The sequence below is a fragment of the Anabrus simplex genome, chromosome 1 (genome assembly GCF_040414725.1).
Source record: "Anabrus simplex isolate iqAnaSimp1 chromosome 1, ASM4041472v1, whole genome shotgun sequence".
Classification (NCBI taxonomy): Eukaryota; Metazoa; Arthropoda; class Insecta; order Orthoptera; family Tettigoniidae; genus Anabrus; species Anabrus simplex.
In genome coordinates, this window is record NC_090265.1 from 513,184,062 (window position 1) to 513,199,032 (window position 14,971).

The window sequence follows — 14,971 nt, forward strand, 5'->3', positions numbered from 1 at the left end:
TATTAACTATTACCATAACATCTCATTTCACTTGTTATTCTTTAAAATAATATTGTCTTAGGATTTCGCCACAAATGATCTTTGCTTCAATACGGCTGATGATGACCCCTAGATGGGTCGAAACTAGTACCGTATAATTTTGTAAATTTGTGAATATATTGTATTGAAAAGGTGGAAACATTTAAGTTATTATTATTATTACTTATATATTGTTCAATACGGACCAAAAACATGAAATTCATAACCATCAACAAACTGCAGAGCTTCTAAAATGGCGTAAACCTCTGCAGTATACACACTAGATACACTAGGAAGCGAGATCTTCACGCTCATATCATCGAAGACGAACGAGCAACTAACGTTTTCTCCTATTTTAGAACCATCCATGAAGATATGTCTCGCAGCCGGATATTGGTGAACAAAGTCCTGGAAATGCCTCCGATAAATGGAGGAATACGTATTCACCTTGGGTCCACAGAGTAGATCTAGACGTATATCTGGTCATGGAACTAACCACGGAGGTACCTCGCTTAAAGTTTGTTCAAGACAACCACCGATATCTATATTTAAATCACAGCACAAGCTATCAATAAAATTAACTCATGGTCCGTATCACACTTTAACAGATTCAGAACTAAGTCTTTTTTATTATTCACCTTGTCAATACATTAGTTGTTTAAGGCAACTTATTAGTTAAAAGTGGTACATGTTTCGTATTTTTGTAACACCTTCAGACACATGATAACACTGTTTAGATGAAAAAATTAATACATTGACAAAGTTTACAAGAGAAAAAGTAATGATTTAATCACCACAATAGCAGAAAAAGAAACAGCAGTACAGAAACTACCCGTAGATTTACAGAATGACATAAGGTATGAAACTGAAAAGAAAATTCCTATTTTAGTAAAAGGTTTACAATCACTTCAAGGTGCAAGTAAGGCAGGAAATAACTTGAAGCAAAAAATCAAGCAAAATAACTTAATAATCACAAAAGCAGATGAAGGAGGAACAGTTGTAGCAATTGATAGAAATGTTTATACTGAAAAAACAGAAACATTTTAAATAACAATTCGTTTAGTACAATTGATAAAGACCCAACATCACGTATTCAAAGGGACCTTAAGAAACTATTAAAAAGAACGTCTTTCTTGTTTCATGAACATGATGTACAAACATTAATAAACATGAACCCTAGGCTCCCGACTGCGAGAGCACTGCCAAAAATACATTAATAGGGAGAACCAATTAAACCTGTCATAAATTTCAAAAATAGCCTCGTTTATAAAACTTCTATGTTTGTACATAATTTCTTATCAAGTAAATACATATTTTATTGTAAAACACCTATCAAAAACTCAGTGGATTTTTGCAATCTAGCTAAAGATTTTAAACTTAGACCATCTCGCACAACATGTTCGTTTGAGATAACCAACATGTATACAAACATTCCAATAGAAGGAATCATTAGGAAGAATTTAATGAAGAATAAATTAATAAGCATACCGGATACTGAAGATTTTATTAATGTATTAGAATTTGTATTAAATCAAAATTAGTTTACGTTTAATAATAAAATTTACTGGAAAGAAAGCCTCTCAATGGAAGCCTCAGCATCCGGAATATTGGCTAACATATACCATATTAACTGGTGTATTAGACCCCCCTTGGCTTTTCGAGACGAAGAAAATGAAAAAAATAAATCTCGCATACAAGACCCATCAACGTAATTCATCAGAGAAGAACAAGGCCTTATGCAGCTCTGATGACATCACACATATTTGTGAATAGTTTCGTCCGTACAACCGACGCAATGAAAACACGCTTCAAAGTCATGTGGTACACCCGTGTTTCGTAGTTAAGAAATATCCGCCTCTGTAGCGAAGGCCTACTGCAGCTCTGATGACATTGCACAAATAGGTGAATAGTTTCATGTCTGACCCGCGCATTGCAAGCACACATCAGTCACGTACATCAGTCACGTACATACGTCTGTGTTTTGTAGTTAAGAATGTCCGCCAGCGTAATGGTTAGCACAATTAGCTGCCGTTCTCAGGAGCCTGGGTTTGATTCCCGGTATGGTATTGCCAGATTTACGAATGGCAGGAAGGCTGATTTGCGGTAAAAGTGGTACATGCAACTCCCTTCCACTGGGAGCCTGTCTAAAAAAAAGAGCTGCACCACCTTGGGATGAGGAAACGATTTTATTTTAGTTAAGAAATATTCATGGTTGTTGCTACGACTATTAATATAGGCAGGCGAGATCAGTAACAAAGTGATCGTTTAATATCTCGTAACTCGGGCCAATATACAGTTTTTTGGGAGAGAAGTAGGTTTAAAACTTGATAAGAACAATCCAATCACAACTGTTTTACTTGCCAATGTACCTAACAAATAATAACAATAATATCGATGTTTTATGTCCCCACTTACTTTCAACGATTTTCAGAGATGCCAAACAAAACACACTAGGGTACGCGTTAATAAAAAATAAAAAGACAATGAACATACAAAATTAAACATTATGATAATAAAACTCATTACCACTGCACCTGTAGATATCCATAAATGCGGCAAACCGTCCTGTTATTTATTTTTATTCTTTCCGTCGTGGAATTTTTGTCACTATCCGGGCGATACCATACCCAACCTAAACAATGCGGTCCCTCTTATCTCATTTACAGCTGTTTAGGTAAATACTGGTGTGATAAATGTAAAGAATACGCATGAAATATACTTAAAAATAAGGGTCTGGCATTCAACAGCCGCTGTTATCAAAAGAATGCTTCCAGTCACTATGTATTACATTTGAAAATACAACTTGTAACATATGCTAGTTATCAGCTGGTGGTTTGCCACACTTTCAACAACAACCATTTGGGAATAGCTTCACACAGTTTGGACTCTATAGTCAGGAATGAAGATATTTTTAAAAGGTTCAAAAAGACGGGACCTCGATGCTCTCGGTCACGATTGTAGTGCATAGCTGATGAGCTGGCAGTGAAGATGACGTCATTTGGAATGACAACACGCCAGTACCAGGGAAGTTAGCGACGCAAGACAATTAAAATGAAAGCAGTGATCAAGTTTTCTGTGTGGTAGGCCTACTGCTCAACTGACAGAGAAAAGTGACTGGCCATTGAGTTACTTTGTATTAATATTGCATAATATGATAATACAATACCCTTATCCCTATTCTATAGAGGGTCGAGTATGAAGTGAGATGGATATTTGTAGCGAGTTTTTACAACCGTATGCTCTTCCTGGCATCGACCTCATCAGAGGAATTAATGAGATGAAACGAATGACGTGATATGAGTAACTAAAATGGATTGGGCCGATTGCAGAAACGATGACGTCTACCTAAACGACGTCTAAATTGAGCACGATTTTCCATTGCATAAACAATGTTCAGTAGATGTTTAACTAGCCATCGCTTAAAGTATCAATTTTGGTTTGAAAATAGAGACAGAAGTGTCTTTCATGCAACTCTTTGCTTGTCGCGACCAATGAAATTCATCTGTGCGCACGCCAAATGTCAGTCAGCTGTTTGTCCTCCTACACATTACTCAAATATGGCTAAGCATAAGCATGATGTGCCCACAGATAAGAGTATCACTTTAGGTGGAAATTAAATCTCATAATATTATCGACACTAAAGCGACACGCCACCGTACGGGGAAGTGTAGCGTTGTTACAGTGAGTGTAATCTACCCATAAATACGGTAGCTTCGATGAAGGGAAGATGAAGCAATAGTAATGTGTAACCAAGTGTGTTGTACGGGCCATATAGATGTAGCTTCCATTATGGAGATCGTAGGTTTGAAACGCATCATCAGCAGCCCTGAAGATTGTTTTCTGTAGTTTCACTATTTTTACATCAGGCAAATACTAGGGCTCTTATTATGGCCACGGCTCTTCTTCCGCAGTCCTCCTCTTTAAACAATAATCACCACTACATGCCTTTTCCTGTCTGATAGTTGCCGAAAACTTATACGATTATATATATAAAAAACCCATAAACCTACTTTTCAGTTTTCACTAGCAGGTGTGTTTACTTGGCAGTAAATATCTGAATTTTCTAGACGTAGTCACGAGAGAAGAAAAAGAATTTTCTTTCAAAATATACAGAAAATCCACTTTTACACCAACCACTATCAGGTACAACTTGTTACACCCTGAGGCACAAAAAAGATCAGCATATTATAGTTACACCAACAGAGCGTTTAGTATACCATTGTCCAAATCAGAAAGGAATAAAGAACTATCGTTTATCCAACAACAAGCCCTGTTTAATGGTTTCAACAATAACATGATGGATAAAATAATTAAATTTTTTTTGGAGAAGCGACAATCTAAATTAGCAATCTAATCTAGTAAAACTGTGAAATACATCAAATTAACGTATAATAATCCAAACATACATGCAATAACAAATTTGTTTAAGAGAAAAAAAATTCAGAATCGCATTTTCCACTAATAACAACATGAAACAGAGTATTTTCAAACATGATACAGTATATCTCTCTGAAAAAGATAAATTTTTGGATTCAGGAATATCTAAACTTACATGCTCTGAAAGCAAGAATACATACTTAGGAAAATCCGGCCGCAATTTTAAAATATTTAGAACATGTAAATGCGGAAAAGCATAGAAGATTCTCAGCTAGGGGAACACACATGACTGCCACAGGTCATATATTTACCAACGTAGAACAAGACTTCACCATCATAAATAAGTTAAAAAAGGGCAGCTTAATGAACACATATGAAGGTCTATACATTTATCTAGACCAACTTATTAAGAAATATGATAACCTTAATGGGGCTATAGAATATAAGAACCCGTTATATGATCAAATTCTGGTGTATTTGAAAAAAATTGAAAAAGATTACGAAAAAAAAAACTGGGATCTCTCCACCTTCAAATAGCCCTACAATGTATTCCTCCCCCCTTGAAGCAGAAGGTGACAACAAGGAAGTTAATGACACGTCAATATCCCCTGCTCCTCCACCTCCTCAAGTACGCGAACAAGAAAGAACACATCACTCCTACACCAGACACCAGGCCATAAAAAAAGACAAGAGAAACTGTTCCAGAGGAGAGGATTAAAGGAAATAACAACTAGGAAATAGTGATATTATCATCTCCAATAGTAATAGGAGCCACATTACGAAAGCTAGAATTCTTCATGTCAACATTTACTAACAAAGATGTATGATTTTTAATTATAAATTGGCTTGAGAATAATCAAAAAATATTATATAAAAAATGTTTAACCTGAACTTTAAATTGGCTTAAGAATAATCAAAAAATATTATTAAAAAACCTGAACTTTTTAAGAAAAGAACATTCATCAGGACATATTCTCTGTGGACTATTGTACAAGTGTTTCCTTGACAATCGCTAGATTACAAGGCTTTCAACGGTAAAAAGTTTTTATATATGTTTTCATGAGTATTTTGTTTTTAATGTTGTCATTTCATCTTCTTATGCTATTTTTAAGGACACTTTCTCTCAAGGCATTGTAAACTTTGCCAATGTATTCATTTTTTCATCTAAACAGTGTTATTATGTGGCTGAAGATGTTACAAAAATACGAAACATGTACCACTATTAACTAACAAGTTGTCTTAAGCAACTAATGTATCAACAAGGTGGATAAAAAAAAAAAGTTGTGAACAAGCTATCAATTCAAAACCCAACCGGCCATGTGGCATTCGGCCGGTCTTGGTACCTCTGGTGGTATTGGGTACTAAAGATGCATTGGTAGCTTGGATGTAGCGGCATTTCACGAATTTTGGCAGCGTACGTGAGAAGTAACTGCTGCCTTCTTATACGTAAAGATGGATCTCCCGCTTCAGCGAGTAGGCTGGGAATGGGGCTAGTACGGAAAGCTCCCGTTGCCAGCCTAACTCCACTACGGTGAATACCGTCTAAAAGGTTCAGTGTAGATTTTGATGTTGAGCCATAAACCGCACTTCCATAGTCAATTCGGAAGAGGACCGCTGCCATGTTAAAACGTAGCAGCACCGCACGATCAGCCCCCCAAGAAATGCCGCTGAGAAACTTAAGCATGTTAAGTCTCTTCATGCAGGCAACCTTCAACTGACGGATGTGGGGCTGCCACGTTAGTCTCTTATCAAAATGGAGACCCAGGAATCTGTAGGTGTCTACCACTGGTAAGACACTGTTTCGCAAGAGGAGCTCTGGTTCATGATGCACAAGCCGATGTCGACATAAGTGTACAACTAAGGTTTTCGCCACTGAAAATCAAAAACCATGTTGCAGGGCCCATCTGTCGACTCGGTTAATAGCTGGCTGTAGCTGTCTCTCAGCAAACACCACCCTTCTGGAGCTGTAATGTAGAGCTAAATCGTCTACATACAGACATTTTCCTAATCAGAGCACCATCATGATTGGCAGCAGCTAATGGGATATTATGTTCAATTAAAAATTAAGTGAACCAGAATTCCCCTCTTACTATATCAAGGTCGGCTCCAGAAGAGGTAAAAAACAAATTAATTTTCTGACTGCCATCCTTAAATTTTTTGTATTGGAGACATGTTCAACAGATTTTATATGATTTACTAATTCTGTTCTTCCTCTGTGAGAAACGTTTATATCACACAAGCACATGGAACAGAATGCAAATGTCTCGCCTTTCCGTGATTGTATAAAACAAGGTAATTCAGCAGAATATGCCTCCTGGAAAGATTAATAATATCATTTCATAGTTGAACTCATTACAAACACCACTAAAAATACTATACTGCTTACAAATTCATCATACAATTCCACGAGTTTCATAACTACCACCTATGTTACTCACACCCACACACAAACAAAGCCTTTCAGCTGCTATGAAGCACAACGCAGTTACTTACATTGTAGTGGGGGGCAATTTGTCCTTGCTTTTACCTAAACTGTGAGCAATCTTTGTGATGGTGCCAATCACTGCTTTTATATTGTGCTTGCGGAGGATCTTGGCAAATTGATCTGTGGTATTGTGGATGAAGGAAAGTAGGTAGTACCCTTCACTTCATTTAGTCGTCCACTGGGATGCATGGCGCAATAAATCTGTACATTGTTGTAACACAGAAATTCGCCAAAGACTTGTCCATGGAAGAGCAGCATTCAAAGGCCTGGATAAGATCTTCAAGTGTTCAGATGTACCTTTGTATACCAAAGTCAGAATGGTTAAGGCATTAGTCTTTCCCATAGCTACATATGGTTGTAAAAGCTGGACCATAAGGAAGTGAGATAGGAAGCATATTGATGCATTTGAGCTCTGGTGTTAGAGAAGAACACTGCATATCCCTTGGATAGCCAAGAAGACAAATGCATGGGTCATTAAAAAGATCAAATCAGATCTGCCCTCTTGAGACACTCATTACAAGATTACAGATGTCATATTTTGGACACATTATGCGACACTCTCATTCATTGGAATGCTTTGGAAGGTGGAGAGGTGGCCAGCATTGAGATGGATAGACTCCATTAAAACTAACATGAACATGTCACTGAAGGATCTGACATATATAGTTGACGACCAAAACATCTGGAGTCAGTCCATCCATGCAGTCCCTAGTAGTCGACGTCGACTTGATCATTACCATTATCATCATCATCAGCAGCAGCAGCAACAGCAGATCTTATCAATCTCACACACTCGTGTCATACCTCCTCAGCCTCATCCTGACGTAGTTTGTGGATAGCTGCTTTAACGGAAGTATTTAACTCCTCAGTCGGAATTTTAGAGGAAGCAAAAACGAAATTAAGTCCCCTGGCTAGAACTGCTGTTTGGTTCTCATTCAAGTATTTCTTGGAAAGATTGACGACAATTTTACTAGCATCAGGGTTCGTGCGAGAGATTGGTTCTTTATGAGCCAATTGATGGAACTTAATCTGCCTGAATGAGAACACCTGGTTGAATCTGTGTTCAGCTTGTGTAGCAGCAATGTGATCTAAAGACAACCACAATTCCTGCAAAAGTGTGTTGTTTAAAGGCTGGTGTAAGTAAAATAACTCTTGGAAGACTGAGTCTAATTCCTTAAGAGTGTGATGCTCTCTCCCGATCATACAAGCCTTGCTAGCATGCTGATATATTCTCCTAGCATCATCCTTCAACTTAACACAGATGGGAATGATATTATGGTCCTGGCATCTCGTAAGAAAGCATAAAGAAGAAAGAAAAATAGATTTCTTTCCCCTTAACTTGCTGAATTTAGAAGCCTTCTTAAAAGTATTTTCCCCATAGAGGCTTCTGATATTTAGACTGAAGCTTTCAGGGCCCATAATTGTAAACATGACAACATGACTTTTGGCTTTTGCCATGTCAAGGAAACAAGTTAAAATTGTTTATATTTCACAGAGAACCTTGCTCTGCATCTTCAGAAGAAAATCTAATCTGTTCATGAGCAAGACTTCTCTAATAATGAAGGTCTGAATTTAAAAATGCTTGACCATTGGTCTATATAGAGCTTATGGCGACGATGGGATAGGAAAGGGCTAGGAGTGGGAAAGAAGCGGCCGTGGCCATAATTAAGATACAGCTCCAGCATTTGCCTGGTGTGAAAATGGGAAAACACACAAAACCATCTTCAAGGCTGCCGACAGTGGAGTTCAAACCCATTATCCCCCGGAAGCAAGCTCATAGCTGCGCGCCCCTAACCGCATGGCCAACTCGCCCGGTAACACTGTCCTAACTCCTATAAAGATGTTCCTTGTTCAATTGTATGTTCGTTGCGAAGTAAACAGCAAAGTTATCAGACGAATTAGGGATGAAGGTGGTAGAATAAATAAAATAAGGTGTAACAAAGACTAACAATGATAGAAGAACAGAAGAGAGCTGAAGATGCAAAGAAAAGTATATAGCACAAAATGTTCTAAGTTCCTTCAGTTGGCTCTGGCACAAACCATGATGCTAGTAAAATTGTTGTCAATCATCCCAAGAAATCTTTGAATGAGAACCAAATGGCAGTTCTAGATGGGGAACTTAATTTCACTGTTGCTCCCTCTAAAGTTTCAACCGAGGACAAACTACCTATGGATGAGGCTGAGGATGTAAAACAGGAATTTGCAAGATTGATAAGGTCTGCTGCAGTAACCATGCACAATTTAACATGAGGCAAGCTTTGAAAGAACTCAGAGATGATTCTGAACTGACCATTCTCTCAGTTGATAAAAGTAACGGACACTGATGAGTATAAAAGGCTAAGTTGTAAAAAGCTATTTACAGACTGAGCTCATGTGACCGTATTACTCGTGTGTCCAATGCCACTGTAAAGATCTTATGGCAGTCCTCAATTTCAAAAGCAGAGGTTAAACATCTGCCTCCGGGAGACGCAACGCCTCCAAGATTACATAGACTAGCAAAAATCCTTTAAGATGTTCCCCTCGGACCAATAATTAGGTGACAGGTTCTCCTATGTATGCTCTGGCCAAATATCTAAACAAATTGCTTCAGCCACAAATAGGGCATACTGAATCATATGTGAGTTTTGATGTGGAGTCATTATTCGCTAAAGTGTCGAGTGAGTCAGTTACATCTCTCATTGAGCATCTGTTCCCTGATGACATTACTAAGCTATTTAACCACTGCATGACTTCTAACAATTTCTTGTGAGATGGGAAATTTTAAGAACAGATGGATAATGTGGGTACAGGAGGTCCACTTTCGCCGGTAGTGGATAATTTCTTTATGGGGCATTTTGGGGAGGAGGATATTTCTTCAGCACCCATTAAACTGATGATTTCGTGGAGGTATATTGACGATACATTTGCGGTCTGGGCAGCAGGTCCTGAGAAACTTCATGTATTTCTAAACCACCTAAATTAGCAGCATTCTTCAACTCAATTCACTATGGAGATGAAGTCGGAAAGATGCCTTCCTTTCTTGGATGTTCTAGTAAGAAAGAAGCTGGACGCCTCCTTCGCGCACACCATCTATCGTAAGTCTACCCACACAAATCATTATCTCCATGCAGATTCTCACCACCATCCAGAACAAAAACAGGGCACTTTCACAACACTCATCACGTGGGCAAGACGAATTTGTAAGCCATCGACTATCCACGAGGAGATGAACACAATGAAAGTCATGTTCAAGAGTAATGTTACAATGATGTACAGATTTATAGAGCCCTGCATCCCAGAGGGATGATTAAGCAAAGCTTACAGAATGAAGAGGTCAAGAAAACGGCCTACCTTCCTTTCATCCACAATACCACAGATCGAATTCCCCAGCAATGTATACATTGGCCAAACATGCTGGTCCATTGGTACTTAGTATGTTGTCAAAGGTGGAATGCCATAGAGAAAATTCTTTATTTTTACCAAGTATCAAATGCACCAGCTTGAAATTGGGAAATGAACCACATTTCATCATTGGTTTCGGAAGTAGGTTTGATTTGAAAAGGGACTTTTTCTTTCCCGTATTGACCTTCTTACTGGTGTACTATAAGATGACTATCAATATTTAGCAGCTTGGAACTAAAATGAAACAAGGAGATTTAGGGAGTCTATTGCCTCTCAAATACTTGATATTTTAGAAAGTGTTTGTTATAGATTTATACTTATTCATCAATAGCATTACACTGAAAACAAGAGGCTACATTCACAAGAAGACTAAAGTAGACAGCAGATAAGTTGGTGTAAAGTCTGAGTGAAGAGTAAGATACTTAAAACTGTATTTTAATGTGTTTCATGTGTTTTTCATAAAAGTTTAGGACAACAACATAAGTTTTTAGAGTGTAAAAAATGGACAAATAAATGGTAATCCTAATTCAGGAAGAGGACACCTAAAAAGTTAGAAATGCAGAGCTTTTATCATTTATATCATTTGTAGTGATGCATAGTTTTTAAGGTTATCATTGTAGCTGAGGATGGTGTTTGTTAGAGACCGAAACTAGTACTACTGTATAAATGAGATAGAATCAGTGTTCTCCCTAGGCCCTGCCAGTTTTAGAGACCACCCGGCTAACATAACCTAGATATGTGCTAGGGAGCTCCAAATTAAAATATACATACTGTAAAATTGTTTATTTAAATGATAAATCTTATTTATTGTCAGCATAATTGCATCAATTACAATGGAGTTTACATGTTTAGCTTAACTATCACGTAGAGTCGTGCGCGAGCGGTGTCTGGATTAGCATGAAATCACATCCGAGCACTTGATTCCGCATGACGACACACATCCGTATAGCACATACCACTCCACAGCAACCGAGTGGTCAGCCGCGGTGTTACACGATTATGAACGAGGTGTAGAACAGTAGAAGTTCAAAATACTCTATTACGTCTTGTTAGTGATAACAACACTAAAATAGTTCAATTTTACAGTTAATGTTTACCTATTACTGTTAATATCTTGAGGGGAATAAATAGAAATGTTATCATTTTCATTTTTTACGAAGTATTCCCCACCCAACAACTTATTCCTGCCACCTGGCTGACAAAATTTTTTGGGGAGAACACTGAAATTCTCCATGAATTTTAAAAGTGTTCATTAGGTGGAAGTGTCCTAATTTGAAATTAAAGCTACTGACCTTATGCATCGCACTCTGCGAAAGAGAACAGCTGCACTGTTCTGACAACACGACAACCGGTTCGACCATGTCTAATAACATCTCATAACCAAGCTTGCCAACTTATTCCGACAGATACGTTAGTAAGTTAGAGTCGGTGACTTTACGAATACCCAGTATAAGCTACCTTATAATCTGTAGGCCTCAGAATTTGTTTTTTTTTTTTTTTTTTGCTAGGGGCTTTACGTCGCGCCGACACAGATAGGTCTTATGGCGACGATGGGATAGGAAAGGCCTAAGAGTTGGAAGGAAGCGGCCATGGCCTTAATTAAGGTACAGCCCCAGCATTTGCCTGGCCTCAGAATTGACTATACAAGAAGTGTGTTTCTGAAATTAAAACATCTTGTGTGGAAGCATGATATCCAATTCAATATCTGTTGGTATTGGTAAATAATTTAATTTCCATGTTGTTTATCGAAAAGTGGCCGTGTGGTTAGGGTTGCACAGCTGTGAGCTTGCATTTGGGAGATAATGGGTTCGAACCTCACTGTCAGCAGGCCTGAAGATGGTTTTCTGGGGTTTTCCATTTTCACACCAGGCAAATGCCGGGGCTGTACCTTAATTAAGGCCACGGCCAATTCCACCCCACTCCTAGCCCATGGTCGCCATAAAACCTATCTGTGTCGGTGCAACGTAAAGCAAATTTCATGTCCGTGTTGATGTTACTTACTTCAAAACTACTTTAAAAAACATGTTCCACCAAATCAACTTTTGTTAAGTACTGAACTAATTTATTACACTAGAAGACCAGCTTCAGCTCATCATGGAGTCATCTTCAGTTGAAATATTAAAAATAAGAACCACAGTACATGCCTACATACTGTAACGAGTTGGCGGGGTAGTAGGATCAATTAAAACTAGACTGGTAGCTTCAATGCTAAGATTTATTAGCTAAGCACTAAACTACACAAGACTACACACAACTTTTGCTCATAACACACACTTACGCAGTTCGCACGCTCTCTCTCTCTTTGTTTCTCACTTGTTCTCACACTACACAGTTTTACACTCACACACAAGGTCCTGCGTCGCACGGCTACACGTTCTCTCCTTCGCCGACGGTCTGCACCGTAGCACACTAGTCCGATAATCACGGCAGTTCACATACTTCACTACACTGGCAGTCGCTCACGACTGAACCACATCAACTTCTAACTCAGTCTAACTCTCACTAACTCCAGGCAGGTTGTTCCTCTCTTATATACCTGCGCTGGCTCTTCTAGAATCGTCCGGATGTTGGATGGATCCAGGAACATCGCGAGATGGAACACTCCAGATTAATCATGGAGTCATTTCCATACTCCTCTGCTACGGGACCGCAAGCGGAAGCGAGTGGGGCTGGCTTAGCACTTAAACGCTGCTAGTGATTGGTGCAGTTGAACCGTAAGGGGTGGGTCTATACGGTGCCGGGCCGGGCCCACTGCCAGTTGACTTGGCGGACGCTATGACTATTACAATACAGATAAAAAGTTACAAATAAAATATATGTTCCATAACATTAAACCGTCGAGGATTCTGGAAAATTCTTCCTCAATGTCCTTTTATTTACATTTATAAAGTGTCTCTTTTTCCAGTTCAAATATTAAAAAAGAACCATAGTATATACATACATATAAAAAGTTGCAATAAAATATTGTATGTTCCGTAATGTCAACCGTCAAGAGTCATACAAAATTCTTCCTCAGTGTCCTGTTTTTCATATTTATAAAAGTGTATCTTGTTTAAAACTCATATCGAAGGTATCTAATGTTACAAAATTAAAAAAGTTATGCTGCAATATGATTGGAATCCTTCCTTGTAGAAATCTAACACTTCTGTGAAATGTGGATACATCAGTCTTATGTGGTTTATATTAAAATGATGTCAAATGGGCCTCGTTTACATAGATCTGTCTAAAATTATAAATATATTGGTGTTTTGAACAGGAACATCCTTAAGGGGAATATTGCTTGTAAAAATGATGTTATGCACGGAGAACCAGTAAACTTGTGAAGTTAGATGTCTATCGTACAACTGTTGATGTTGAAAATATGTGTATGTTCCCTTCCTTACCCGTGTTGCCCTACCACTGGAAGTTAGCACAGCTTGCCAGTCTACTGTCATTTTTCTTATTCCACACCAAGACTAAAGATCTGTCAAGATTTTTCTATTGCTTTTCTGATGCTGACTGCCATTGTGTTCGTTCTATTATCTGTTTCTATCTTTCTATGTATGACTTAATTTGTCACTTGTTTGTTCCATTTTTGTAAGTATACTGCTCAGGAAAAAAAAATGGTTACATCTGTAGATGTTCATAACTACATTGTACAAATGCATAGTAGGTTAGGGATTGGACAATTAGGACAATAACTTGCCCTGTTTACATACAAAAGTCGATCGAATATAAATGGGATTTTTGTTCCTGAACATCAACAGTTGGTAGGACAGGCCCTGCGTTTCTGCTATGCTTAGGCGAGACCGTTAGTAGTGGGGAGAGCATGCTGTTAGATATTTCCCACCATTTCGTCAGCAATGCTCATGATGTCAAAACAACAGGTGCACCCCTTCACTGAGCAAGGCATAATTATAAAATTTCTTGCTCGTAAAGGAGTTACAGCGGCAGAAATTTGCCAGAGACTGACTGCACAGTTCGGTGATCAAACATTGGCAAGCATGCGTGTTTGCCTGGCATAAAAAGTTCAAGAAAAGACGAGAACATGTGGAAAATCAGCAACACGATCGCCATCCTCGGACCAGCATTACAGACAAAAATATTTGTGGGGTTAAAGACATTATTGACGACGATCGACGGCGAGAGTATCAGAAATTGTAGAACAAGTCGGAATCAGTTATGGGAGCTGTCAAGTAATCATCACAAACAACCTACAGTTCTGTGAAGTGTGTTCCAGATGGGTCCCTCGCCTTTTGACCGAAAATCTGAAGTTGAGACGTTTGGAGGTATGTCAGAGGCTTACAGCAAGGTTTGCGGGAGAAGGTGATGCATTTTTGAGTCGGATCATCACCTGCGACGAAACATGGGTCCACCACTACACTCCCAAATCCAAACAAGTCAGTAAGGAGTGGTGGAGGAAAGGGGAGGCAGCACCAGTGAAAAAGCCAAGACTCGACTGTTAGCTGGCAAGGTTCTTGCAATTTTTCTTTTTTTTGATCGGCGAGGTATTTTGCTGATTGATTTTTTGCATGAGCGACGCACAATCAATGCTGCTTACTACTACGAGCTTTTGAACAAGGCGAGGGTTGTATATCACTGCAAACGACGAGACCAACCGACTCGACAGGTCATCCTCCTCAACGACAATGCGCGGCCCCATACTGCAGCACTGTCTCCAAGCTACAGGAAATGCACTGTACTACACTTGATCATCTTCCTTACAGCCCG

At 38.7% G+C, this 14,971-nt stretch overlaps 1 protein-coding gene across 1 annotated transcript in view; it reads right to left on the reverse strand.

Moving 5' to 3' along the window:
* Positions 1-14,971, reverse strand: part of LOC136857049 (nucleolar protein 11) — a 124,046-nt gene that overhangs the window by 50,609 nt on the left and 58,466 nt on the right. The gene's annotated exons all lie outside the window — the stretch shown is intronic.